Genomic DNA, 22233 nt, shown 5'->3' with positions numbered 1-22233 from the left:
TTTCTGTATTGTTTCCCTCATATCCTGCATGGCTCCAAGCAGCATTCTGAGTTTCTTTGAGTGGCATCTCAATGTCTGCTTCTTCTATGTATGTTGTTATGTTCAGGTCATCTTCTGCCTTTGTCTTTTTTTCTCCTGTTTTTTTCGTTGAAGTCGTTAGGGGTGATGGCTTTTTGCGTTGAGTTATTTTAGAGGGACCAGGTGCCATTTTCTAGTCTCTCTCTGGAAGACTTACAGGAATGCTTCTTCGAACTGCCTACAGCTGATTTTGCTATGGTATTAACCTACCACTTTATCTTCCTGTGGCTTCCCTATCAGGGGAGTACCCCAGATGGCAGGTCGGCTGCCTGCCCCAGTGTTGCACAGGCTGGGCTGATGTTCCTGTTATTGGTTTGAATGTTGAAAAGTGTTGGCTGAGCTGCCTTATGTCCCCAGGTACTCAGGCAGGAACTCCCTGGTGAGAAGTCTGAGGAGTATCCCCTAGAGAGCAAGCAGGCCTTTCCCTAGCCTTTGGCTATCTAAGCAGGGTGGAGCTCACCTAGCTGGGTGTGGCCAAGGCGCAAATGCCCTAGGGCAATGGGAGTGCCCCATATGTCTGCAATGGAGCATGAGAGAGCAGGGTAGGAATAAAGAGCAGGGGGAGAAAAATTAAAATGTTAGACTAGACTCTGCAGGGGTATAGGGAAGTGAGGGAAGCAAAAGCAACTATGTAGCTGAGTCCCACTCCCTGCCTGTGGAGCTACAAGGGCTTACTCCCTGCCCCAAGCCCCAGCTGCTATCCACAGCTGAGCCCCAAGAGTCGCAAGAAAGCTGCTGAGCAGCCCCCAAAGAAGTGGGGGGACACAGAGCAGAGATGTTAACAGATGCAGCAGTGTAGCTGAACCCTGATCCCTGCCTGTTGGGCTGTGGGGTGTTGGGTTTAGTCCCTGCTCAGACCACGTAGGCACCGCAAGCTGTGGCCATGACATGAAAAAGCTCCTGTGCAGCCCTCCACGGCTGTGTTGGAATAGAGAGCAGAGATATAAACAGAAGCAACAATGTAGCTGAACCCTGATCCCTGCTGGTGGAGCTGCCAGGGTCCTGTCCCTGCCCTGAGGCAGGCAGGGGAAAACTGTGGCTGTGTTTAGACCAAGCCCTGCTACAGGCTCCAAATGGCCCCGGCTCCGGCAGATACATTGGCTGGGCTCCAAATGGTCCCGGCTCCAGCAGTTACAGCGGCTGGGCTAAGGTCAAGCCCCCGGCGGCTTCCAGTGATGTAAGCCAAAACCCACAGCCCTTCAAAACCCAGTGGATATGCGCCTACTTATCTTTATGATGCACCTCCTGCAATCCAGCAGCGTTGAATTTCCCTCTAAGCAACTCTCCTGGGCTGGATTCTGCAGAGTCCCCCTGGCATGTGTCACTACGTTGCCATCGTCCTGTGGGCTCGAACTGATAGTCCTTAAATTGGGGATAGGATTTAGTGCAAGCCCCAAACCCATTCCTTGATCTATTACTTTATTACCTTTTATTTGATAAAATTAAAATTATTTAACTTGGCAACCACTGTATAGGTCATATTGTTCCATAGTTCAATTCTGTCCAAACGAATTGTGCAATTTCTTGCATACTCATACATGTTTTCCAAATGATAGGGTTCCTTCCTAGACTTCTTGAAATCATCTCCCTTTTTTCTCCTCCACCCTTCAAGCACCCTAAAACCTTGTTATGCTTTCTTTCCCTGTGGGCACAACATCCCTAGGTTTCATTTTCTGAAAAATAACCAAACAAATAACACTGCTTCAAGACGGTGAGCTCCAATGGCGGCACACCTGTGAGAAACAGCCTAATGTAGATGAGTATAAGCAGACTGCAACAGAACAGCCACACAGTTGCCAGGATAATACGTCTTAACACAGCACACTTGCTGTACCAAGACTTGTTTGTTAGACAACCAATAGTAGACAGCTCTTGGTACAGCTATTTTCTTCAACCCCAGACACCATGTGTTTTCCAGCTTAATTCCTCAGGTTACAGTGAGTCTGGGGTAGAATCCAGTTCCCCCAGTGGAGTTCCCATTTGGGGATCCCACAGAAGCAGCTCTGCAGCATGACTTGTACTCTGAGAGTCAGGATTCAGTTTCCCACTGTTCTGTGACATCTGACCTGGCTTCGCAGGTAACCCCAGAGTCCTAAGTCAGCTCTGCTCTCCGAGTGCAAGTCATGAAATACCCTCCCTACCTGTTGATCCGAAGAGCACCTGCAGTCTCTCCTTACTCCACTTGGCTGTCAGCTCTCCTTTCCCACACCCGAGCAGACACGCACTTACGTTCACCCAAAATTGACTGTTCCATCTCCCAATTCAGTCCTGCCCACGCCCTACCATCACTAAGCCTCACCCCTTTGAGAGGGCCACCACCCTCTCCAGGGGACCTCACCCCAGATCCATATTGCTACTACTCAGCATCCTGCCCCCTTTCCCCCACCAATGGATCCCAGCTATCAGGAGATCAGGAAGTGTCCTCTGGCCAAATGACCTCCACTATACTTACCTTGACCAGAGGATTTGTGGTTCATGGCACTGGTCCAGCTCTTTCCCAGGCGATCTAGCTCCTAGCCAGAGGGCCTGATGACGTGCAAACTTGAGCTTGTGCCCTTTCTGCGACTTTTTCCAAGTGGAGTGAACTTAAATAGCATTTGTCCTTTTGTGCTTGACTAACTTCACTAAGCATGTCTTCCAGATCCTTCCACGACTTGAAGTGTTTCAATGCTGCTTTTTAGGGATTCATATTATTTGTGTGTTTACATCAGTTGTTTTTTTTGTTTTTTTAATGTATCCACTTTTCTCTTGATGGGAATTTAGGCTGTTTCCAGCTTCGTGCTATTGTGAACTGTGCTGCAATGATCATGGGGGAACACATGTCTGTTCGTCATCTCTTTCTTATTTCTTTGGGGTATATGCCCAGTAATGGTATTGGTGAGTCAGATGGTAGTTCAATTTCCATATGTTTTAGGTATCGCCATATCTCCTTCTATAGTGGCTGTACATATTTACATGACTACTAGCAGTTGTACAAAAGTCCTTATCCCACCAGACCCTGTCCACCCTTTATTGTTCTGTTATGTTTTGTTTTTAAATTGGGATACATTACTGGGCTTTAGTTGGTATCACATTGTTGTTTTGATTTCCAATTCCTGAATGACTACAGACCTAGAACATTTCCACATGTGTTTATTAGCCATTTATCTATCATCTTGTATGAATTGTTTGTTCAGGTCTTTAGCCCATCTTATCAAAAGTTTTTTTCTTGCTATAACCTTGTAAAATTCTGTGGATCTTAATCATTAGTCTTTTATATGATGTGTCATTACTAAATATCCTTTTCCAGTCTGTGGGCTCTCTTTTTACTCTTTTATTAAATAAACTCTATTGATTTACACAAGTGTTTTCTTTTTCATAGGTCCCATTCATCTATGTTACCTTCTATGGAGTATGTTTCTTTTGTTAATTCTGCCAACCCATGTATTCCCTGGACTAATGATCCTGCTAGCTCTGGATTTTACATGTAGGTGTTTAATCCACCTGGAGTTATTTTAGTACATAGAATGAGATATTTCATTTCATTCTTCTGCAGGTGGTTATCCAGATTTTCCAGCACCATTTATTGAGGAGGGCACCTGCTTCCCATTTAATGTCTTTTGGGCCAATGTAAAAATCAATTGTATGTGGATGTTTTTATTGTTGGGTTTTCTGTCCTGATTCATTGACCTGAGAATATTGGTCTTTTAAAATAAATTTATATGCTGTTGGATTCTATTGACCAGGGCTTTGTTGAGGATTTGGGCATCTATATTCATGAGAGATACCAGTCTGTATTTCCAGAGGTTATTGTGGTTTGGGGCAAGGGAGGAGTATAACCAATCCACTACAGTCCCTTATGTACCCTGTGAATTATTTTTAGAAGAGTGCACTTTTATTGTGCTTATAACAGTGGTTTCCTAAACAGCTCAGAATTATCCGCTGTTTATGCGTGGTCCTGGGGTGTCAATTTTCTATTACAATGAATGGCCCAGGGAGGAGTGTACATTCAGAAGTGGATCAGGCTACAGTCTGGGCACCAGTTCTGAAAGGTACCTGGCCTGTGCAGGACAAGTGCCGGAAAGCTGGAAATACCAGGTCCTATTTCTACTAGCACGGTGAGGCATTTTGTGATTCCTTTCTCAAAGCAATATAGAAACACCTCCACCGACACCTAGCCCTGCACCTGGCAGATTCCAAGCACTCCTGTTTCCCCAGTGCTGAGACTCTCTCCACGTGGCCTGATCTAATCATCTGCAGGAAGGAGCTGGGCATAGCTAGGGATTATCACCAGTGGGAGCTCTCCTCCCTCTGCAGACCTTGTGGTTCACCATCAAGCCTCCAGTTGTCTCTGCAGGCTTCTGTGGGATGATCCTGAAGTACCAACAGTTCGGCCGGGAGTTGCCACAGCACCTGCAAGGGAAGCAAAGCACAGGAAGGTGCTGTGAACTCCGACGGCATGATTGAGAGCACAGCTGTGCTCTCTGTGGATAAACCAATTTAAAGGACACCTGGTATTATATCCCAGGCCCCAACCCAGCTACCTACCTGCAAATTTGGCAATCCCACAGCAGTGAGCTGTTCACAGGGCCGATCCAACACTTAGCTTTCCTTTTAAATATATTTTTTCACTTGCTTTGCTTCAATTTAAAGGTAGATGTACAAAAATAGCCTTATTCTTCCTTCCAATAGTATCCCCCTCTATTGTAATGTAAGGTCAACTTAACAGCATGAATCTGTTAAACCATTGTCTGCGGTCCCCAGCAAAAGCACAGTTTACCAACAAATACTGCATGCAACAGTACTTTGCACACACAGAGAAGAGATGGAGCTGGCTCATCAGTAACGGGTCTCACTACCCCCAGCCAGCAGTCTCACTTTGCGGCCAGTGCAGGGATGTTGTTTTGTAAGCATCCTTCGTTTGAGCTGCTAAAAGAACAGTGTTCCCTCCTCACCAGCAAAGATGACAAAATAGGGCTGTGCTATGAGGGAGAATCTACTGGAAGGCAGGGAGTTAGTTTTGTCGTCGTCGTTTGTATTCCTTGTAATATATTTAACAATCAGTTTGGGGAATGTTAGCATGTGTTCAACCAAAGGTAGAAGGGGCAGGCTGTAGGACACCAGACCTAAAGAGTATGTTTGAACACAGAAGCCCCTGGAAAGGCAGTGATCCAGCAAGGTCACCACATCCCAGGAGCCAGACTGACATAATTGATCCTAAACACAACTGGTTCAGTCCTGGACTCCAGGGAAGGACAGAAGAGTACACTTGGACTGCCTTCTTCCTCAACTTGCAATTCCTTTTGGGTTCACCTCAGATGTATTTTGCAATTGGGGGTAATTCTCTTGAGTTTTGTTATGTGTCTTTCTGTTTAACAGTATACGAACCCAGAATTGATAAATGTATAGAGGCAGCAAGACAAACAAGGATTTCTTGGAGATACAGTGGGGCAATGGGTGGGGTAAAAGGGAGCCGATATTAAAAAGTTCAAGAAAGATGTTTTCCTCCTGCTTGATGTGATGGAACAGTGGGATGATATGATATCTATGTTACTATGGGTAGACTAGAGAAACAAATTCATAGACACTCACGTCCTTGAGAAATAGCTTTATGTACAAGAGAACTCAAATATCAAGAAAACATCCCAGCCCAGTCCAGATCAATTCCTTAAGTCCAATCTTAGACCATATGTCCGATACGTATTTTTAAAGTCTTCTTCAGACTCACAAAACACATGCAATGATGCCAAATGCAGCAAGAGCACAGGCCAGTGGGTGGGAAGTCTTCTGGATCTGGTGGCATTGTAAGCATCTCAGCGCTCGCATGGGTCCACGTGATTTCTCCAGCTGAGAGCACTCACATAGTTCCACATGTCTTGTCAGCTGCAATGTCTCCCAGGAAGTCAACAGAAAGAGACAGAGAGAGACAGACTCCTACATTCAAGGAGGAATGAAGGAGTTCCCAGAATCCTCAGGAGGCCACTCCAACACAGAGGCCACATTGGCTATGATCTGATTAACTGGCTAGACTCCACCCCTTCACTCTTAATCCTGTGAAATTGACAAATGATTATATGACGACCACAGCTAACTATAAGATAGTTTGGGCAAAAAACAAATAATCAAATAAAATAATAAACATAGACTATTTCATTATGAAATTTTTTATTGTAAATTCAGTTATTGGTTTATATCACAATCCCTTTCCTGTTCAATATTTTAAAGTTTTTGAAATATTGTACTGGCAAGAATTTCTGTCCGTTTGCAGCTATGTGTGCAAAACTTTCTGTCATGTATTGGAACATATTTTTCTCATGAAACATGCAACAAAATACTATTTGCAACATTCTTCTCAGGTGTAGTTCAGTGGCATTAGAGTATTGTTTTCAACAATTAAAAACATCTGCAAAATTTCCCATCAAACATAACAGAAAACCACCCCCAAAATAATTCTGACTAGAAACTTTCCCCTTAACATCAAATAATTAACTAAAACGTTCCAGTTTCAATTATTTTGAATAGAAGCCTGATTTAAATACTTCCCCGTTCCTCTGTAAAGAAGGCAGCCTAAATCCTGTAGAATATCTTTGTCTTTGAGCCAGATTTTCTTTACCAGTATTTTTTGTGGCGTACATCTCAATATCAAAATCTGTATAAAGAGCTATGTCTGTAGATCATACTTCCTTTCACTGTATCCAGCTCACAGTGTTTGCAACTTGTAGCACTCTCTACCTCTAAAGCTTTTCCCACTGAGGGACCAGAGGTAAAAATAACCTCAGGGAGAAAGTTGACTTGCAGGGGTGCTTAGGCCCCACAGGAGCCTGGATACAGACTGCAGTTAGAGCTGCTGTGCTGACCACTATGGTAGCTCCAGTGCCCGTGTTTGGAAATCTGCAGAGACAACTCCAGGTAACACTCCTGACCAACAATCTGAATGCTTATGACCAGAGAAAATGTTACTGTGTGCCCCACAGAAGTTGGAAGACTGTGTAAGCCCAGGAAACACCTCTCCTGTATGTGATGGGTTGCTGTCAGCAGGGGGCTCAGAATACCCATCACCCACAGAGGGTACTAATCCATGGGAAGAAATATGACCTTCTTAAGACTTCTGTGGGTTCCTGTTTCCCCACAAATAACCTTGTTGGTAGGAAACACTTTTTTTCCAATATTAAACATGGACTATAACGCAGTATATTTTATCCTTTCCCAAATATTCTGAAATGTTATAGGGGAAAGGAGTTTTAGGGAGACATATACTTGTTTCCCTACGTGGTCAAAGGAATGAAAAGATTCAGGTAGGCCTAGTCTTGATTCCATTGCATGGTAAGCATAGAGATTGTCTTTAATTTCACCAGATCATCTGTGTACTTCTGATGGTAATAGATGTAAAGCTACATTAAACTTAAAATCTGCACAGATGTCCGCATGATTGGTAGAGTGAAGACCTCAAAGAGAGGGCTGTGTTCTCTCAAGGACTCCACCAGCATCACTTTTCTAGTGTGAGTCCCAGAGGCAGGGGCCCCATTCAGCCCTTTCCACCTTTACATACCATGCACCTCCCACACGCAAATGCCTGACAAGAACCCAAATAAAACCACAACATGCAAGGACTTAAATTCATATTCCTTCTCACCTGGAGAGCATTTTCTGGGTGTCACGAATCTTATCCACATGAACATGAAGCATGTGTGGGTTTTCCTCTTTCTGGCAACTCAGGGTGGTGAGTGGTTCAGGGAGTCAGACATGAAGTCTGGGAGTGAAGAATCGGGGCACATGACTCACTGGGTTTCTCTCTATCCCCAGCTGTATAGGCCCAGGTGCAGGTACAAGAGTCAGGCCCTGGACTAGTGAGGCCCTCACAGACCCTATCTCTCACTTGTGCGGTCTCTAGATTGTCTTTAACCAGCTATCATGTGACCTGGGTCCACCGGGCTCCAGGAAAGGATCTGGAGTGGATTGGGATAATATGGGAGAATGGGGGGCACAAACTATAATCTAGCTCTCCAGTACTGAGTCAGCATCACCAGGGATACATCCCAGAACCAGGTTAATTTAAAACTGAGCTCTGTGAATCCTGACGTCACGGCCATGTATTACTGTGCAAGTTACACAGTGATGGGAACTCAGTGTGAGCCCAGACACAAACTCAGTTTCAGCAGAGACAAGGGAATGAAGGCAGTGAGGCTTTCCTCTCAGAAGCTGTGGTTTCCCCACCTTGTCAGCACTTCTCCAGGGACTACCGTGTATAGTCTAGGGAACCTTCATGCATCTGAGGAAGAACATGCACTCTGTGGAAGTCTGGAAGGTCATCTGTCGCCAAGATGGTGGGCCATGTCAGTAGAGGGACAGCAACACAGAACACGGGTACCCATATGGTAAGTCACAACTGTCCGTTCACACACTTGGCCCAGGCCAAACTCCAGCACCTCTTCCTTTGTTTTGAAAGCTTTGTTACACTAACTCCAATGAAAGTTTTTCTTGTTGAAAATTTCTCATGATTAACGAGATCTGATGTCCACATATAAGATGTTCCACATTTAATTCATGCAAAGGGCTTTTTTCCTTTTGTCAAATCTCTGATGTGCTGTAAGGCATTGTGTCTGGCTGAAAGCTTTTCCACATTCATCACATATATGGGGTTTCTCTCCAGTATGAGTTCACTGATGAACAGTAAGAGAAGCCATCCAGATAAAGGCTTTTCCACATTCATGACATACATGGGGTTTCTCCCGAGTGTGAATTAGCTGATGAACAGTGAGAGAAATCTTCTGGATAAAGCCTTTGCCACATATATAGGGTTTTACTCCTGTGAATTTTTATATGAGTTTTGAGATTTCCTTTACGAATGAAGCTTTTGCCACATTCACTACATTTATGTGGTTTCTCTCCACTATGAGTTTGCTGATTAATAGTGAGAGCAGTCTTCTGGATAAAGCCTTTTCCACATTCACCACATACATGGGGGTTTTCTCCAGTATGAGTTCGCTGATGAACAGTAACTTTACTCTTTCTGATAAAAGCTTTTCCACATTGACTACACACATGGGGTTTCTCTCCAGTATGAGTTCGCTGATGAACAGTGAGAGCATGCTTCCGAATAAAGGCTTTTCCACATTCACCACATACATGGGGTTTCTCTCCAGTATGGGTTCACTGATGAACGGTGAGAACATTCTTCGTGAGAAAGGTTTTTCCACATTGACCACATACATAGGATTTCTCACCAGTATGAGTTCGCTGATAAACAGTAAATTTACTCTTCTGGCTAAAGCCTTTGCCATATTCACCACATACATGGGGTTTCTCTCCAGTATGAGTTCGCTGATGAACAGTGAGAAGAGTCTTCCTGATAAAGGCTTTTCCATATTCACCACATATGTGGGGTTTCTCTCCAGTATGAGTTTGCTGATGAGCAGTGAGATCACTCTTCCTAGTGAAGCCTTTCCCACATTCACTGCATACATAGGACATTCCTGCCACATGAGGTTCCTGATGTCCCTTGAGGTATGATACACTGTGAAAATTTTTCCCACATTGCAAGCATTTTCCTAGCTTTTGTCCTTCATGACTTTTTTGATAATGTTCATTGAGTTTGAACATTTTCTTGAATATTTGCCCACACTGACTGCATTCGTAGGTCTTATCTAGTATACCAATAATCTGGTGTTCATAGAACACAGAGTCTTCAATGAAGGTTGTTCCACATTTATCGCCTGTGTGTAGTTTCTCAATTTCATCAGACTCCTGATGCTGAATGCACTGTGACTTCATGAACCTGGGTGGTTCACACTCAGGGAATTTCATTTCAGTATTAAATTGCTCTTGTTCACTGTGGAGAAAAGTTTTCTCATCTTCTGTATTTTGTTGCTTCTGTTCTGATTTAATTCCAGAATGATTAAATCTGATTTTACATTTTTTTCATGTAATCCAAACATCTCATAAGTTTCCTTTGGAGGAAAATTATTTTTATGCTGAGAATATGTATTACATTTGTAGCACCATTCCATTCTGTCAATGCATCTTTCACATTGCAAGTGCTCAAGCAAATGATCATCATCTTTCTGGATTTCTATAAAAGAACACAACATTGACTCTTTTAAATATCTTGGTTTTCAATGGACCCCATAAAATACACATTGATATAAAGTAGATCTTTAGTGACAACCCTCTTTTATGACTATAAATAAAACACTATGCTTAATGTTTATTGCCCATTGGACGAAATACAATCATGTAAACAATTCAAATGGTAAAAATAGTTACTATAGAAATCAGGTTGGATATGAAAGTGATAAATGGACACAGGTTTGATATTTGCTTAAAGAGGTACATGAATACATACAACAAACATAACAGAAGGAAGACATGAGACCAATAGACCACAGGAGTGATATGACTTGCTAATTCCATTTGGTAGAGGTTAAATGTATTCATTTAATCAATCTTTACTGAAAGACAACTAAGTGCTAGATAAAGTTGGGAATGCGAAACATGGCGAATATTCTACTTGGGAGAAAACCATTTTTACAGGTATATATGAAAGGGATTATGGTACAGAAACACATTCCTTATGTTTGTGGAGCCTGTATTTTAGCTCACAGCACTCCTCTTACAGTGCTGTCCTGTGGTGGCGTGCAGGTTGCTGTGATGCCAGAAGCACTGCCACCCAGTGTTTCAAATACAAGCAGGACCACCCATGGTGCACAGGTCTTAGTGGATTCTCCAGAAATAGGGACTGGGAGGAAGATCTGGTGATCGACTTCTGGAACATGAACCCCTCAGGTTTAATGGCAATGAAATAACACTGAACAAGTACTAAATCCTCAAAGTACAGTCAACCATAATGATGTAGATGGAGGAAAAGCTTTGGGGACCTTCAGTGCTTGACATGGCATGACTGAAAATGAGAAAAAATAGCTGCTAATATCCTCTAGTAAATGGAAAATGGCATACATGCAATATTGTCATGAAAAATTGCAAGTTGTCAAAACAAAATGGAATGGTAAAAATTGATAGTGTATGCATTATTCAACTTTAATAGACTGGTACTGGCTATTTTTAATTAGATAATCAAGTGGTTTATAAGGCTGAGATCGACAAATTCAAGAAGACTGGCATCATATTCATTATCCAAAAGCACACTGCAATATCTTCCCTGATGTATAATTTTGTCAGTGGTAGGCTAATATTCATATGCCTGCAAGCAAGACCAGTTAGTACAAGTGTTATTCAGTTTTGTGCACCAATTAAAGCAAACATAGAAGCATTCACAAAGTTGGAGAAGAGTCCCAGTCACATACTCTTAGTTAAATATCATCGCCACACTATCCTTTCATTGTAGTGCCACCTTAATGATACCTCATACAAGCGCATGGCTAATTACTATCTGCCAGCTGCTTTAACGACAAGAGCAGACATGTTGTTGTTATTGTTCTCCCCGCTCAGGAGACAATTACTCCACTCCACCTACCCTCAGCACTGGTCTTAAGTTGCTCATCCAATTATTTCAGGGATCCCGAGGCTAAAGATCCTGCCTACCTTGTTAGGTAGCTAGGTGTCTGCCTGTGTTTGTGTGGGAGGCGGGGGAGCTGCATGCCCTGAGATTATATAAATTGGTGAAAGAATGCAAAGCCTTTTTATTTCTGCCCTTCAATTACACACCAGTCCTTTAGGACCCATCCAGTGGGCATTTAAGAGAAAGAGATAATTGATTCCTTAAGTGACAGCAACAAAGGGAACCTGATTGCTTTCAAAGCTAGGCATCTTTCAGCTGAGAAGCAAGAAGTCAGGCACCTGTAGCAGCTGTATACTAACATCTTCCTGGAGGGCAGTTGGGGGGAAATCTCTGTCTGGAGATTGCTCATTAGCAGTTCTAGCTTTGGGACTTGTGGGGGTTTTCTTCCAACACTAGAACTGGTCTTCCAAGCCCTGTGGTCAGGAGTACAGATATAAGGCTGCTGCTCACACTTTCATCCAGGTTCTGTTTACCACCACAATAATGAAATTGAGGGGAGAAGGGATAAAGGAGAGCTGATATCAAGGAATTAAAGAAGAAAAAGTTTTCAAACTGTGGTAGCTATTGTACAGGACTGCTCCATGTAATTGAACTATGGGAAGTTATGATATCTATAAGAGCTCCCAATAAAATATTTAAAAATATATATTGAAATTTTCACATGAATTTTTCAGCCTGACATTGATCAACCAAACAATCATACACACTGATAAGTGTAAAATTTGGGGAAAGTAGCAGTAGTTGGAAAATGTGACCTTAGTAACAGAAATGACACACAGGTTCACTGATAACATTTTGAGACTAATGATGAATTCATAGCAAATTCCTTATTAAACACCAGAAATGGAAACTACACATATGGATTTTCCGGAATGGAACAAATGAAAATCAAATCAACCACATCTACAGAAAGAAATGGTGGAGAAGCTTATAAGTCAAAACACGCCCAGGGGTTAACTGTGGAACAGATCATAAATTGCTCAAATCCAAGTAGAAGCTAGCCAAAGTAGCTAGAGCACAGCTTAGAGACTATGTAAAGAATAAACATGAGGAATAAAAGTCTGACTGAAGACTAATGACAGAGACCAGATGAGATGTGGGATGACATGAAAGGCAACTTACACATGGAAACCAAAAGGCTACTCAAGAGACAGAAAAGAAAAGAGAGCAATATTGAATGTACTATGCATTGTTTGAATAACAGCAATAAAACCTATTGGAATATACTGCAAAAATGTTCTTTAGAAGCAGCAACAGTCATCTTTCGTGTATTGGACCTGTTAAGAAGGGGTGGGCCTAAGGAAGGGACACTACATAGTAAGAAATATATAGCAGACATTGCTTAATTAAAAAAAAACATGCCCTTTCCACTTACAAAAATTATTGGAGGAACAGACAACTTAAAAAAATCTTACAGGTAGAAAAAAATGTAAGGTACAGTGCTAAAGTATACTTTAAGCTGATAATTTTCTTGCTAGGAAGATGATTTTAGATACCTGGAAACAACAGAAGTCATAAATATATTTCACCAAAAGGAGTAAAATATGGGGAAATATGTCTGTTAAAGAATTCCAACAGAGAAGGCAAATTGACCATCTCTCTAAGAAAACAGAAAGAACTGACATCACCTGCATGAAGAAAACTTTAAAGGAACAGGACACCAAATGAGAATATGGACACCAAATCTTTAGGGAAACTCCAAGGGGGGAAGCTAAGGAAGCACAAAGGAGACCCGTTTATGGTGGGAGCTCAAGATGCAAGATGGTGCTGCATACTGCAAATGGATATCCATTCTTACTCAGTAGGGGAGGAATGTGCTGTATTCAGAGGACAGTTACTAATTCAGAGTTCTCTGTTTGGAGAGAAGCGTGCAAGACAGATTTTCATAGTAAAGTGGAAACATAAAAGAAGGGAAAATTTCAGAATGTTAAAGAAAATTATGGAAGCAAACACACTTAGTGTAAAACAAGAAAATGGAAATCTAATCTCATAAGAGCTACAGGTGTACTTCCCTCAACATCTTGGACAAGTGAACTCTCACATACAAAGTAGCACACACTTTTATGCATTTTCTGACACCTTTCATAGATATGAGGCCTTCTCCCTGTTCAATCAACTACCCCAGCCAATTCCCCTTAAGGTGTTTTGACCATGCATCTGAGAAAATTCCACTATAGCTTGCTTCTAATACCAAACACAGTTCTCTTGTTCCAATTGAGAGAAAGCTTCTGGGGTGACAATTAGATAACCTGTTTAAGGGAAATTACAGAATCTTGGACACACCAAAATTAACGTAAAGTTTGTAAAGACTGCAGTTTTGTATTTCTAGAAAAATAATGTTCAAAGGAACAAAGTAAATAGCATTCTTTCAAGGGTAGAAGACCTAACCCACTAACCTAGGATGAGAAAATGCAATGAGAATCTACCTCTTTGAGAATACCACAAACACCGCAAAGTTTTTAACATATAAGACAGGAAAAGCCAGTGACGAGGTCAATGACTTGAGAATTCTCCTCACCAATGGAAACCAGGTTGTGATAGTTCTCCAACATCACATCCTGATATAGGGTTTTCTGAGCAGAGTTCAGGAGCTACAATTCCTTCCGGGTGAACTTTACAGCCACATCGTTGAATGTCAGTGGTTCCTGTAGTAAGAGGGGTCTACTTAATGAAGTATTTTCCATTTGAAGATTTAAAAAATATATATCTTACAGTAAAAAAAGGAAAACAATAATAAAAACTATTGTGGTAGTTCATTCCATAATGCGTCATTAACTGAGGACTTGGTATAAAATATTTTACCTTATTTCTACATTCACGACCATCAGCCGAGAAAACTAGCCCTAATTTTAGAAAGATCTCCAGTGTTCTGAGAAATAAATGTTTTCAAATACATTCTCCAGGTCAAATACTGTGCCCCCACAATAGCTAGCTCCACATTAAGGAGCAGGCTTAAAGGAGCTCCCATAGTAGAGGAATCATTTCTGTACCTGGCTACTTCACTATGCCTGAAGGTTATCTGTATATCTGAGCAATCAGGTTCTAGAGCCAGCCCAACATAAATGTAGCAAACACCTGGGGAGGGCACAGGGCCGGTTTGAAGTCAACTAACACTAGGTCAAGATGGTAACTCAGCATCTTGCTTGTTTAGAATTTTACCCGCTTATGATATGACCCATTAACTATGTACATGCTAACTGCATGACACGAACGCCTTATGGAAAGACCTGTAAGCTCCATTATATATACCCACTGGAAAATATATTCACTCTCTCAGGCCTGACATGGGAAGAGAGCCCCTGTGTCCAGCTGTCTGCTCTCTGTCTTTTAATATTTTCACAATTGCAATGTCACTCCTGAGGATCACTTTTGGAGTGTTGGGGACCCCAGTGCCTGAAAATAATGCACCCACTCTTAACATTAGAATTTTGAGTTCCAGTGACATTATCTGAATGTTCTAGAAATAGCTCAGCTTTATAATCACACAAGGTATATAAAGACCTATTTGTTATTAAATGGCATTAGGGTTTCTACCAGCATCACCATTATTAGAGGCTCGGTACCTTCAGTGGCAATAAGTACTGGGAACAGTGCAGATGGGGGAGGTCAAACATACCTCAACTCTCCAACACTTTTTGTCAACTCTAAAACAAGTCAATCCTTCCACACCACTCTGTCTCACTTCTGGGTTTGATAATCTGTTGCTGTGGTCACACAACACTCAATAGATCAAAGTGGTCTATTAATGAACAAGGTACAACTCGGGATCAGGAACAAGAAGCTATAAGTCAGAACCAAGATCAGAATGTTCATAGACATTATCTCCCTTACTGAGTGCAGAACAACTTTCTAAGCTCTTAAAGGCCACCTTAGGACAAGCTCCTCTTGACAACCTTAGGACAAATTCTCCTCAGCCACCTTTGGAGTGAATTATCTTAACTTTAATTGCAAGGTCCTCTTGAACTTGCCATCTTTCACCACATGCTCTCCAAGGCGCCCCCAGCCTAATTCTGCTGGGTGGATCTCTGGAGCCTTCCTAATCTTGCCTAGGCAGGGAAGATGCTGGGTTGGCCCAAGAAGCCAACATATTAAGAGGGAGAGAGAGAACTGCCTGCAGGCATGGTTTGAGAGGAGACAGTGAGGCATTATCCTGTCATCTGAGCTGTTGATTTGGGTTTATTAGCCCCTGCAGCCACACAGTTCAGAATGAACCCATGGATTAGGGATTTGCAGCTTCCAAAAAATTAATGTGGCATTTCCTTGAATGGCAACTATGAGCTGCCTGTGTGACCTGACTTGAGAGCTTCCTCCACTCTATGAGCCATTAGCTTGCTGTCTGACCTTCCAATTTGGGTTCCTCAGCCCCTGCAACCTATTAGCTGACGAGATTCAACAACTTCTCTTTGTGAGGCAGTGGACTGTGGTCTGACCTGATGATCTGGTTCATCAGCGTTTATAAACAAATCAATGAGGAAAAACCTACAGACTGATTCCTGACCTTTATATAGATCTGGAACTCACCAGCTTCCACATCTTGAAGAGCGATTTATTTACTTGATGACTTTTGAGTTTTGTGAGATGTTGCTGAGCAAATCATGGACCATCTTGAACCTCTACCACATAGGGATGGGTCTACTGCTGCTCCTGCAAAATGAACTGTACTATTCATGGGTCAAGAGCTGCACCAATGGAGACAATGACCAGGGCAGAAGGGACAGAGTGACAGAGCCAATGGTGTCAGGTCCAGAAAGGGCTTTTCAGCCAAGAAAGTGGGACAGGCAGGCAAGATCAAGAAGAGGATATCCAAAAGTAGTTGAGAGGACCATATAAAGATGGAACTAAGAAATGAGCCTATCTTTAGAAGGAAAAATGTCTGATAGGGGACAGGGAAAACAGGCCTTCCCTGAAGAAGAGCAAATGTGCCTACATGGTTCTTTAATATGAAAGTCAATGTGTAGCCTACTAATTCTGATACCAAATTATACTCTGTTACTGAGTAAAACTTGTACCTGTGACTCTGGACTGTAATTAGTCCATGGCCACTGCAAAAAAAAAAAAAAAAAGAATAAGCTGAGTAGGAGAGGAGTGTGGCAAAGATACTGGTGTCAGACTGGAAAACCATTGGAGGGTACAGGTCTGTCTAAGCTCTGCCTCATATGAATCAGAGCTGATGTTGACAGTTAATTCTCTCTCCTGCATCTCTAGTTAGAGGAGGTGAGATGCTGTCTCATTTTTAAACCACTAATGCAACAAGACCCATTTTAGATGCATTGATGAGAATGCTGCTGTGTGGGAGAGTATTTAACATATCACCTTCAGAAATAAGCATTAAAGAAAGTTACTCAAACAAAAATCCCATGGACTACTGAACTCTCCTAAAGAAGTGATTTTATTTCTCCTTAAAAACCATGTATAGCATATAATTTGAAAGATATGCTGGCCATAGAATAATAAATTATGAGCTGGAAGATAATGTTATCCAAAGAATCCTCAGTGCTATATTATGTTCAATGTCAATAGTTTATTGTTAATCCTATGATCAATATATTCCTAATCTTCTCCAGCCAAATGTTGAAATCAGAGTAAAAGTTTAGCTCTAAGTTCTACTATTTCAAATTTCTGCTTTTCCAATGAACTGAATCAGTATTATACAGGCTCCTACAATTCCAGTAGAAAATACAGAAAAGGATAAAACACATCAGAAGCACCTGAGCCTTGGCCATTTTCTTTAGTCCTTAGGACACTACAGGCAAATGGGATGCTCTGTCTTATCTGGATCAGCTCTAATGATGCTCACAAATTTCAATCTCTCGTGAGGAAATCCCAAAAGTAATAATACAAGGCACTCTTCCTCCTTCCTCTAAGCTGCTGGTGATGCACCATCGGCAGGCTGATGGGAGAATACAGTGTAACACATAACCAATAGGTCCAGGTGCTGTTACTGTTCTTTCCTTCTTCTAAACACCCAAAGTCCCCAATACTGTTAACGGTGCCCTTATTGAGTAATGGGAAACATGCTTATACCATGAGCAATAAAATCTAAAACTCATAATGTTCACACATGTGAATAAAAGATTATTTTATAACAAATAGAGATTGGGCAATCAAATATAAATATAAAAAAATAAACAAAGAGTTGGATCCCTACCCCACAGCATACAAACTACCAATTCCTTACTGTGTGACTCTCAAAGAGAATGACAAATCAATGAACCTTTAAGATGATTATGTTAATTAAAGCATCTGGAAACATTTTACATGGGATATATAAAGAGCTATTATAAACTAAAGATTATTTTATAGGAGAACTATAAATTGTAAAATAACTTTAGAAACACTTTTAAACTCACCATCAAGTAGAGTTAGACATATAAGCTGCAGATAGGACACAGGAGAACTGCTGTACAGAGCTTCCAAGATTCTAAAGCCATGACAGGATGCTAATGGGTGTATACCTCTGACCTTGAGGATAGAAGTCCAACACTTAACACATGTCAAAAACAAGGCTCCATAATAAACATTTATTAGATTGAAATTTATATCTATACATATATAAATTACATATAAATGTAAATGAAGAAGTATATATCCCCCAATAATGAGTGCACTTTTGAATCCCAATATAGATAATGTTTTTAATATACCATTATTTGTAGTACCTAATGCAGTTAGATCAGTGGTTCTCCACCTATGGGTTGAGACCCTTTTGGGGGTTGAAGGACCCTTTCACAGGGGTTGCCTGATTCATAACAGTAGTAAACTTACTGTCATGAAGTAGCAACAAAAGTAGTTTTATGGTTGGAGCTTCACCACAACATGAGGAACTGCATTAAAGGGTCGCAGCATTAGGAAGGTTGAGAATCACTGAGTCAGACAGGTGGTCTATACAAGTACACAGTCTAGCTATGCCCCCTTAACTTTCTCCAAATTATTTACCTGGGTTTGTCGCCTGCCAATGTGAACGAGGAAAAGTTGTCCCTCATAGTGGTTACTGTCAGGCTGCTAATTGCAAGGTCAGCAATTGGAAACCACCAATTTCTCCTCGAAAGCATGAGTGACATGGCTTTTTACTCCGTTATAAAGTTACAGTCTTGGAAACCCACTGGGGCTGTCATATAAGACAATCGGGCAGCTTGGCCAACAATACATTGGTACCGTTGTGCCTTGTGGTTATGTAAATAAACTGTCTGAAACCTAACCTACAGATTAGTTACTTTGGAATTCATGTTACAACTAATTGAGTTATTTCAGAGACAGAAATTGGGATCTCACTACCAACAAAAAAGAAGAACCAGGGGGACTTGCGGCAAGATGGCGAAGGAGTAACAAACACCAGAGGAACTCCACAGAATTCAAGCTAGGAGAGTTACTTAGAGATAACTGAACACTGCTGGAATGCAGGAGGAGCATCATAAAGACAAGTAGGCACAGACCCATGGGGTTTTGAGGGGCTGGGGGCTTTTGGTTTACTTCAGTGGAGGCCGGCTGGGGCTTGACCTTTGCCCCGCCACTGTCTCTGCCAGAGCCAGGACCATTTGGAGCCTGTAGGGCTGCTTGGTCTCAACACAGCCACAGTTTGCCACCACCTGCCTTGGGGCAGGCACTAGACCTTTGCATCTCCTCTCTGTCACCCTATCAGTCTTGGAGGGCTGTGCAGCAGCCTTTTCTCAACACAGCCACAGCTTGCTGCTACCACCTCCGAACAAGGATTAAACCCTTGCAGCTCCTCTGGCCTGGATAAGGGCTCAGCTACATTGTTGCTTTCTATCCATCTCTTCACTATATTCCCCCTCCCCCGCCCCTCATGGGCACATTTGGCTTGCTTTTTAACTTTTTTTTCTCCTCTTTTCCTCTTTCTTGGTCTCTCACACTCTACTGCTAACCTCCAGACCACTCCCTTAGCTTAGGGCATTTACACCTGAGCCACACGCAGCTAGGTGAGCTCCACCCTGTGTAGTTAGCAGGCTGGAAAAATCCCTGCTGGCCCCCAACAGGGGATACTCTGCTCAACTTCTGACTGGGGAACTCCTTCCAGCCTTTGTGCCTGTGGGGCATAAGGCAGCTCGGCCAACACTCCTCAACAAAAGTTACTGCAGGAGCCTCTGCCCAACCTCTGCAACACCAAAGCAGGCAACCCTTCTGGGTCACTCCCCTGAGAGGGAAGCCACAGGAGGACAAAGTGGTAGGTTAATTCCATAGTGAAATAAGCTATAGGCAGTTCAAAGTCTCCCAGAGAGAGCCAGTGCTCTTCGACTCCCTGGAAAATGGCACCTGGCTCATCTAAAACAACGCAACACAAGCAGCCATCAGCCCCAAAAACCTCAACAAAAAAAGGAGAGGAACAAAAGGCAAAGCCAGAAGATGTCCTGAACATAATGCATGCATAGAGGAAGCAGACATTGAGCTGCCACAGAAAGAAATTTTCAGAATGTTACTTGGAGTCAGGGGATATGAGGGAAACAATACAGAAAAATGATGAAATGATAGAAAAGGTAAAAACCATAAATCAAAGAGAAATACAGGAGCTTAGGGAGGAGATAACAAAAACCAGTAGCACACTCATGGACCTCGACAAGCAACTGGAAGAATCAGAGGCCCGCATCAGTGACTTGGAGGACAGCCAAGCAGACTTCAACAAACGAGAACAAAAATCTAATAAGATCATCAGAGAAGCTGAAGAAAACTTAAGAACTAAGTCTGATGCTATGAAGCGGTACATCATTAGAATTATTGGCTTACTGGAGGAAGACAAAACAAAGAAGTCATCTGCAACAGTAGTGAGAGAATTCTTGGAGGAAAGCTTCCCCAGCTTAGTGAATTAAAACAAGGCAACCATTCAGGAAGCTGAAAGAATCCCAGCAAGACTGGATCCCAAGAAGAAGTCATCAAGGCACATAATAGTTAAATTATCCAACTTTGAGGAAAAGGAGAAAATCATGAGAGCAGCTAGGGGAAAACAAGCAATCATATATAAAGGTTCCCAAATAAGAATATGATCAGACCTATCAGCAGAAACTATGAAGAAGAGAGAGTGGAGTAACATTTTCAAAAAATTGAAGGAAAACAATGCAAACCCAAGAATACGCTACCAAGCCAAATTATCAATCAAGATAGATGGAGAAGAGTCATTACATTGCACGCTCATCTCGATAATATGATCACTGAAGACAGATTTGTGCATAAGCAAATGTGGTGAAGAAAGTTGATGGTGCTCAGCTATCAAAAGATATAGCATCTGGGATCTTAATGGCTTGAAGGTAAAAAAGCGGCCATCTAGCTCAGAAGCAACAAAGCCCACATGGAAGAAGCATACCAGCCTGTGCAATCACAAGGTATCAAGGGATCAGGTATCAGGCATCATCAGAACAAAAAATCTTACCATAGTGAATCAGCGGGGGAGTGTGGAGTGGAGACCCAAAGCCCATTTGTAGGCCACTGGACATTCCCTTACAGAAGGGTCTTGGGGAGGCGATGAAACAGTCAGGGTGTGATGTAGCAACGATGAAAATTACAACTTTGATCAAGTTTCTGGGTGCTTCCTCCCCCCCTCCAACTGTCATGGTCTGAATCCTGACTTGCAGGTCTGACTAGACCAGGGGATGTACACTGGTGCAGATGGGAACTGAAAATGCAGGGAAGCCATGGCAGATAATCCCCTCAGGACTGGTGGTGTGAGTGGTGATATTTGAAGGGCACAGTGAGGTTGGGTTGGAAAAGTGGAACCTATTTCAAGAATCTACATGTGACCTCCTCCCTGGGGGACATACAACAGAAAAATGGGACACAGAAATATATGACAAAATAACAATTTATAAATTATCAAGGGTTCATGAGGGAGGAGGGAGTGAGGAGGGAGAAGAAAAATTGAGGACCTGAAGCCAGGGGCTTGGGTGGAGAGCAAATGTTTTGAGAATGATGAGGGCAACAAATGTAAAAATGTGCTTTACACAATTGATATATGTATGGATTGTATTAGGAGTTGTATGAGTCCCTAATAAAATGACTTTAAAAAAAAAAAAGAACCAGGAGTAGGGGCCTTTAGATCCCAGATTCTTTCACAGAAATTCTTCAATCCAGCAGACAGGCAGCTGTGACACAAGAGTGGACATGAAGGGAAGAAGCAGCAACAGAGACATGGTGGCAGCAGAACCAAGAGCCTGAGACAGAGCAGTGGCATTCCCAGACCACAGAACAAGAGAGCTAAGTGCCTTTGGGCAGGAGGTTAGAGGTGAAATAGGGGTACATTTGAGTTCTTATCTGGGGAACTAGATTTGCCAACCCACATAGAGCTAAGTGTGTCTGGTATAAGGCTAAGGTGCAGAGAGAGAATTTATCCGCAGAACTAAGAGAACTTTGTAATTTTTGTACATTTAGGACAGAAGCCAGGGGGTTGCAGGGCCTGACCTCACCTGCAGGTACGGCTGTCAAGATGCTGTCCCAGAGAACTGTACCTTGAGGCACTGATGATGCTAAATTGTGTGTTAGGGTGGAAAAGTGACTTCTTTGTCAAACATAATTTGAGGAGAGCATTTATTGAACTTTAAGAGACAACAAAAGATACGCACACACATCATATGGATAAGGGAGGCCATTAGCAGTTCAAATGCAACTGAGGATTCAGAGTCGAGACCCTAGATAAATAGGACACAGAACAAAAGGCC

The 22233-nt window shown here is 42.2% G+C and overlaps 1 long non-coding RNA gene across 7 annotated transcripts in view; it reads right to left on the bottom strand.

The window, feature by feature from the left end:
• LOC142436479 (uncharacterized) overlaps positions 1–22233 on the bottom strand; it is a 37578-nt gene that overhangs the window by 5694 nt on the left and 9651 nt on the right. For 2 of the 7 annotated variants that reach the window (XR_012781962.1, XR_012781966.1), the window contains exons 4-6: positions 17923–18034; positions 14091–14217; positions 4377–4470 (exon numbers count right to left, since the gene is read on the bottom strand). This is a non-coding gene — a long non-coding RNA (uncharacterized LOC142436479). Of the gene's footprint in view, positions 1–4376; positions 4471–9036; positions 10127–14090; positions 14218–16093; positions 16229–17280; positions 17463–17922; positions 18035–22233 lie in introns of those variants that run through there. The other 5 variants (XR_012781961.1, XR_012781960.1, XR_012781965.1 and 2 more) reach the window with 4 other exon arrangements.

Source organism: Tenrec ecaudatus, unplaced genomic scaffold (assembly GCF_050624435.1).
Source record: "Tenrec ecaudatus isolate mTenEca1 unplaced genomic scaffold, mTenEca1.hap1 Scaffold_328, whole genome shotgun sequence".
NCBI classification, from domain to species: domain Eukaryota; kingdom Metazoa; phylum Chordata; class Mammalia; order Afrosoricida; family Tenrecidae; genus Tenrec; species Tenrec ecaudatus.
Note: the sequence above shows the minus strand (reverse complement) of the source record. Positions and strands in the feature narration are given on the sequence as shown.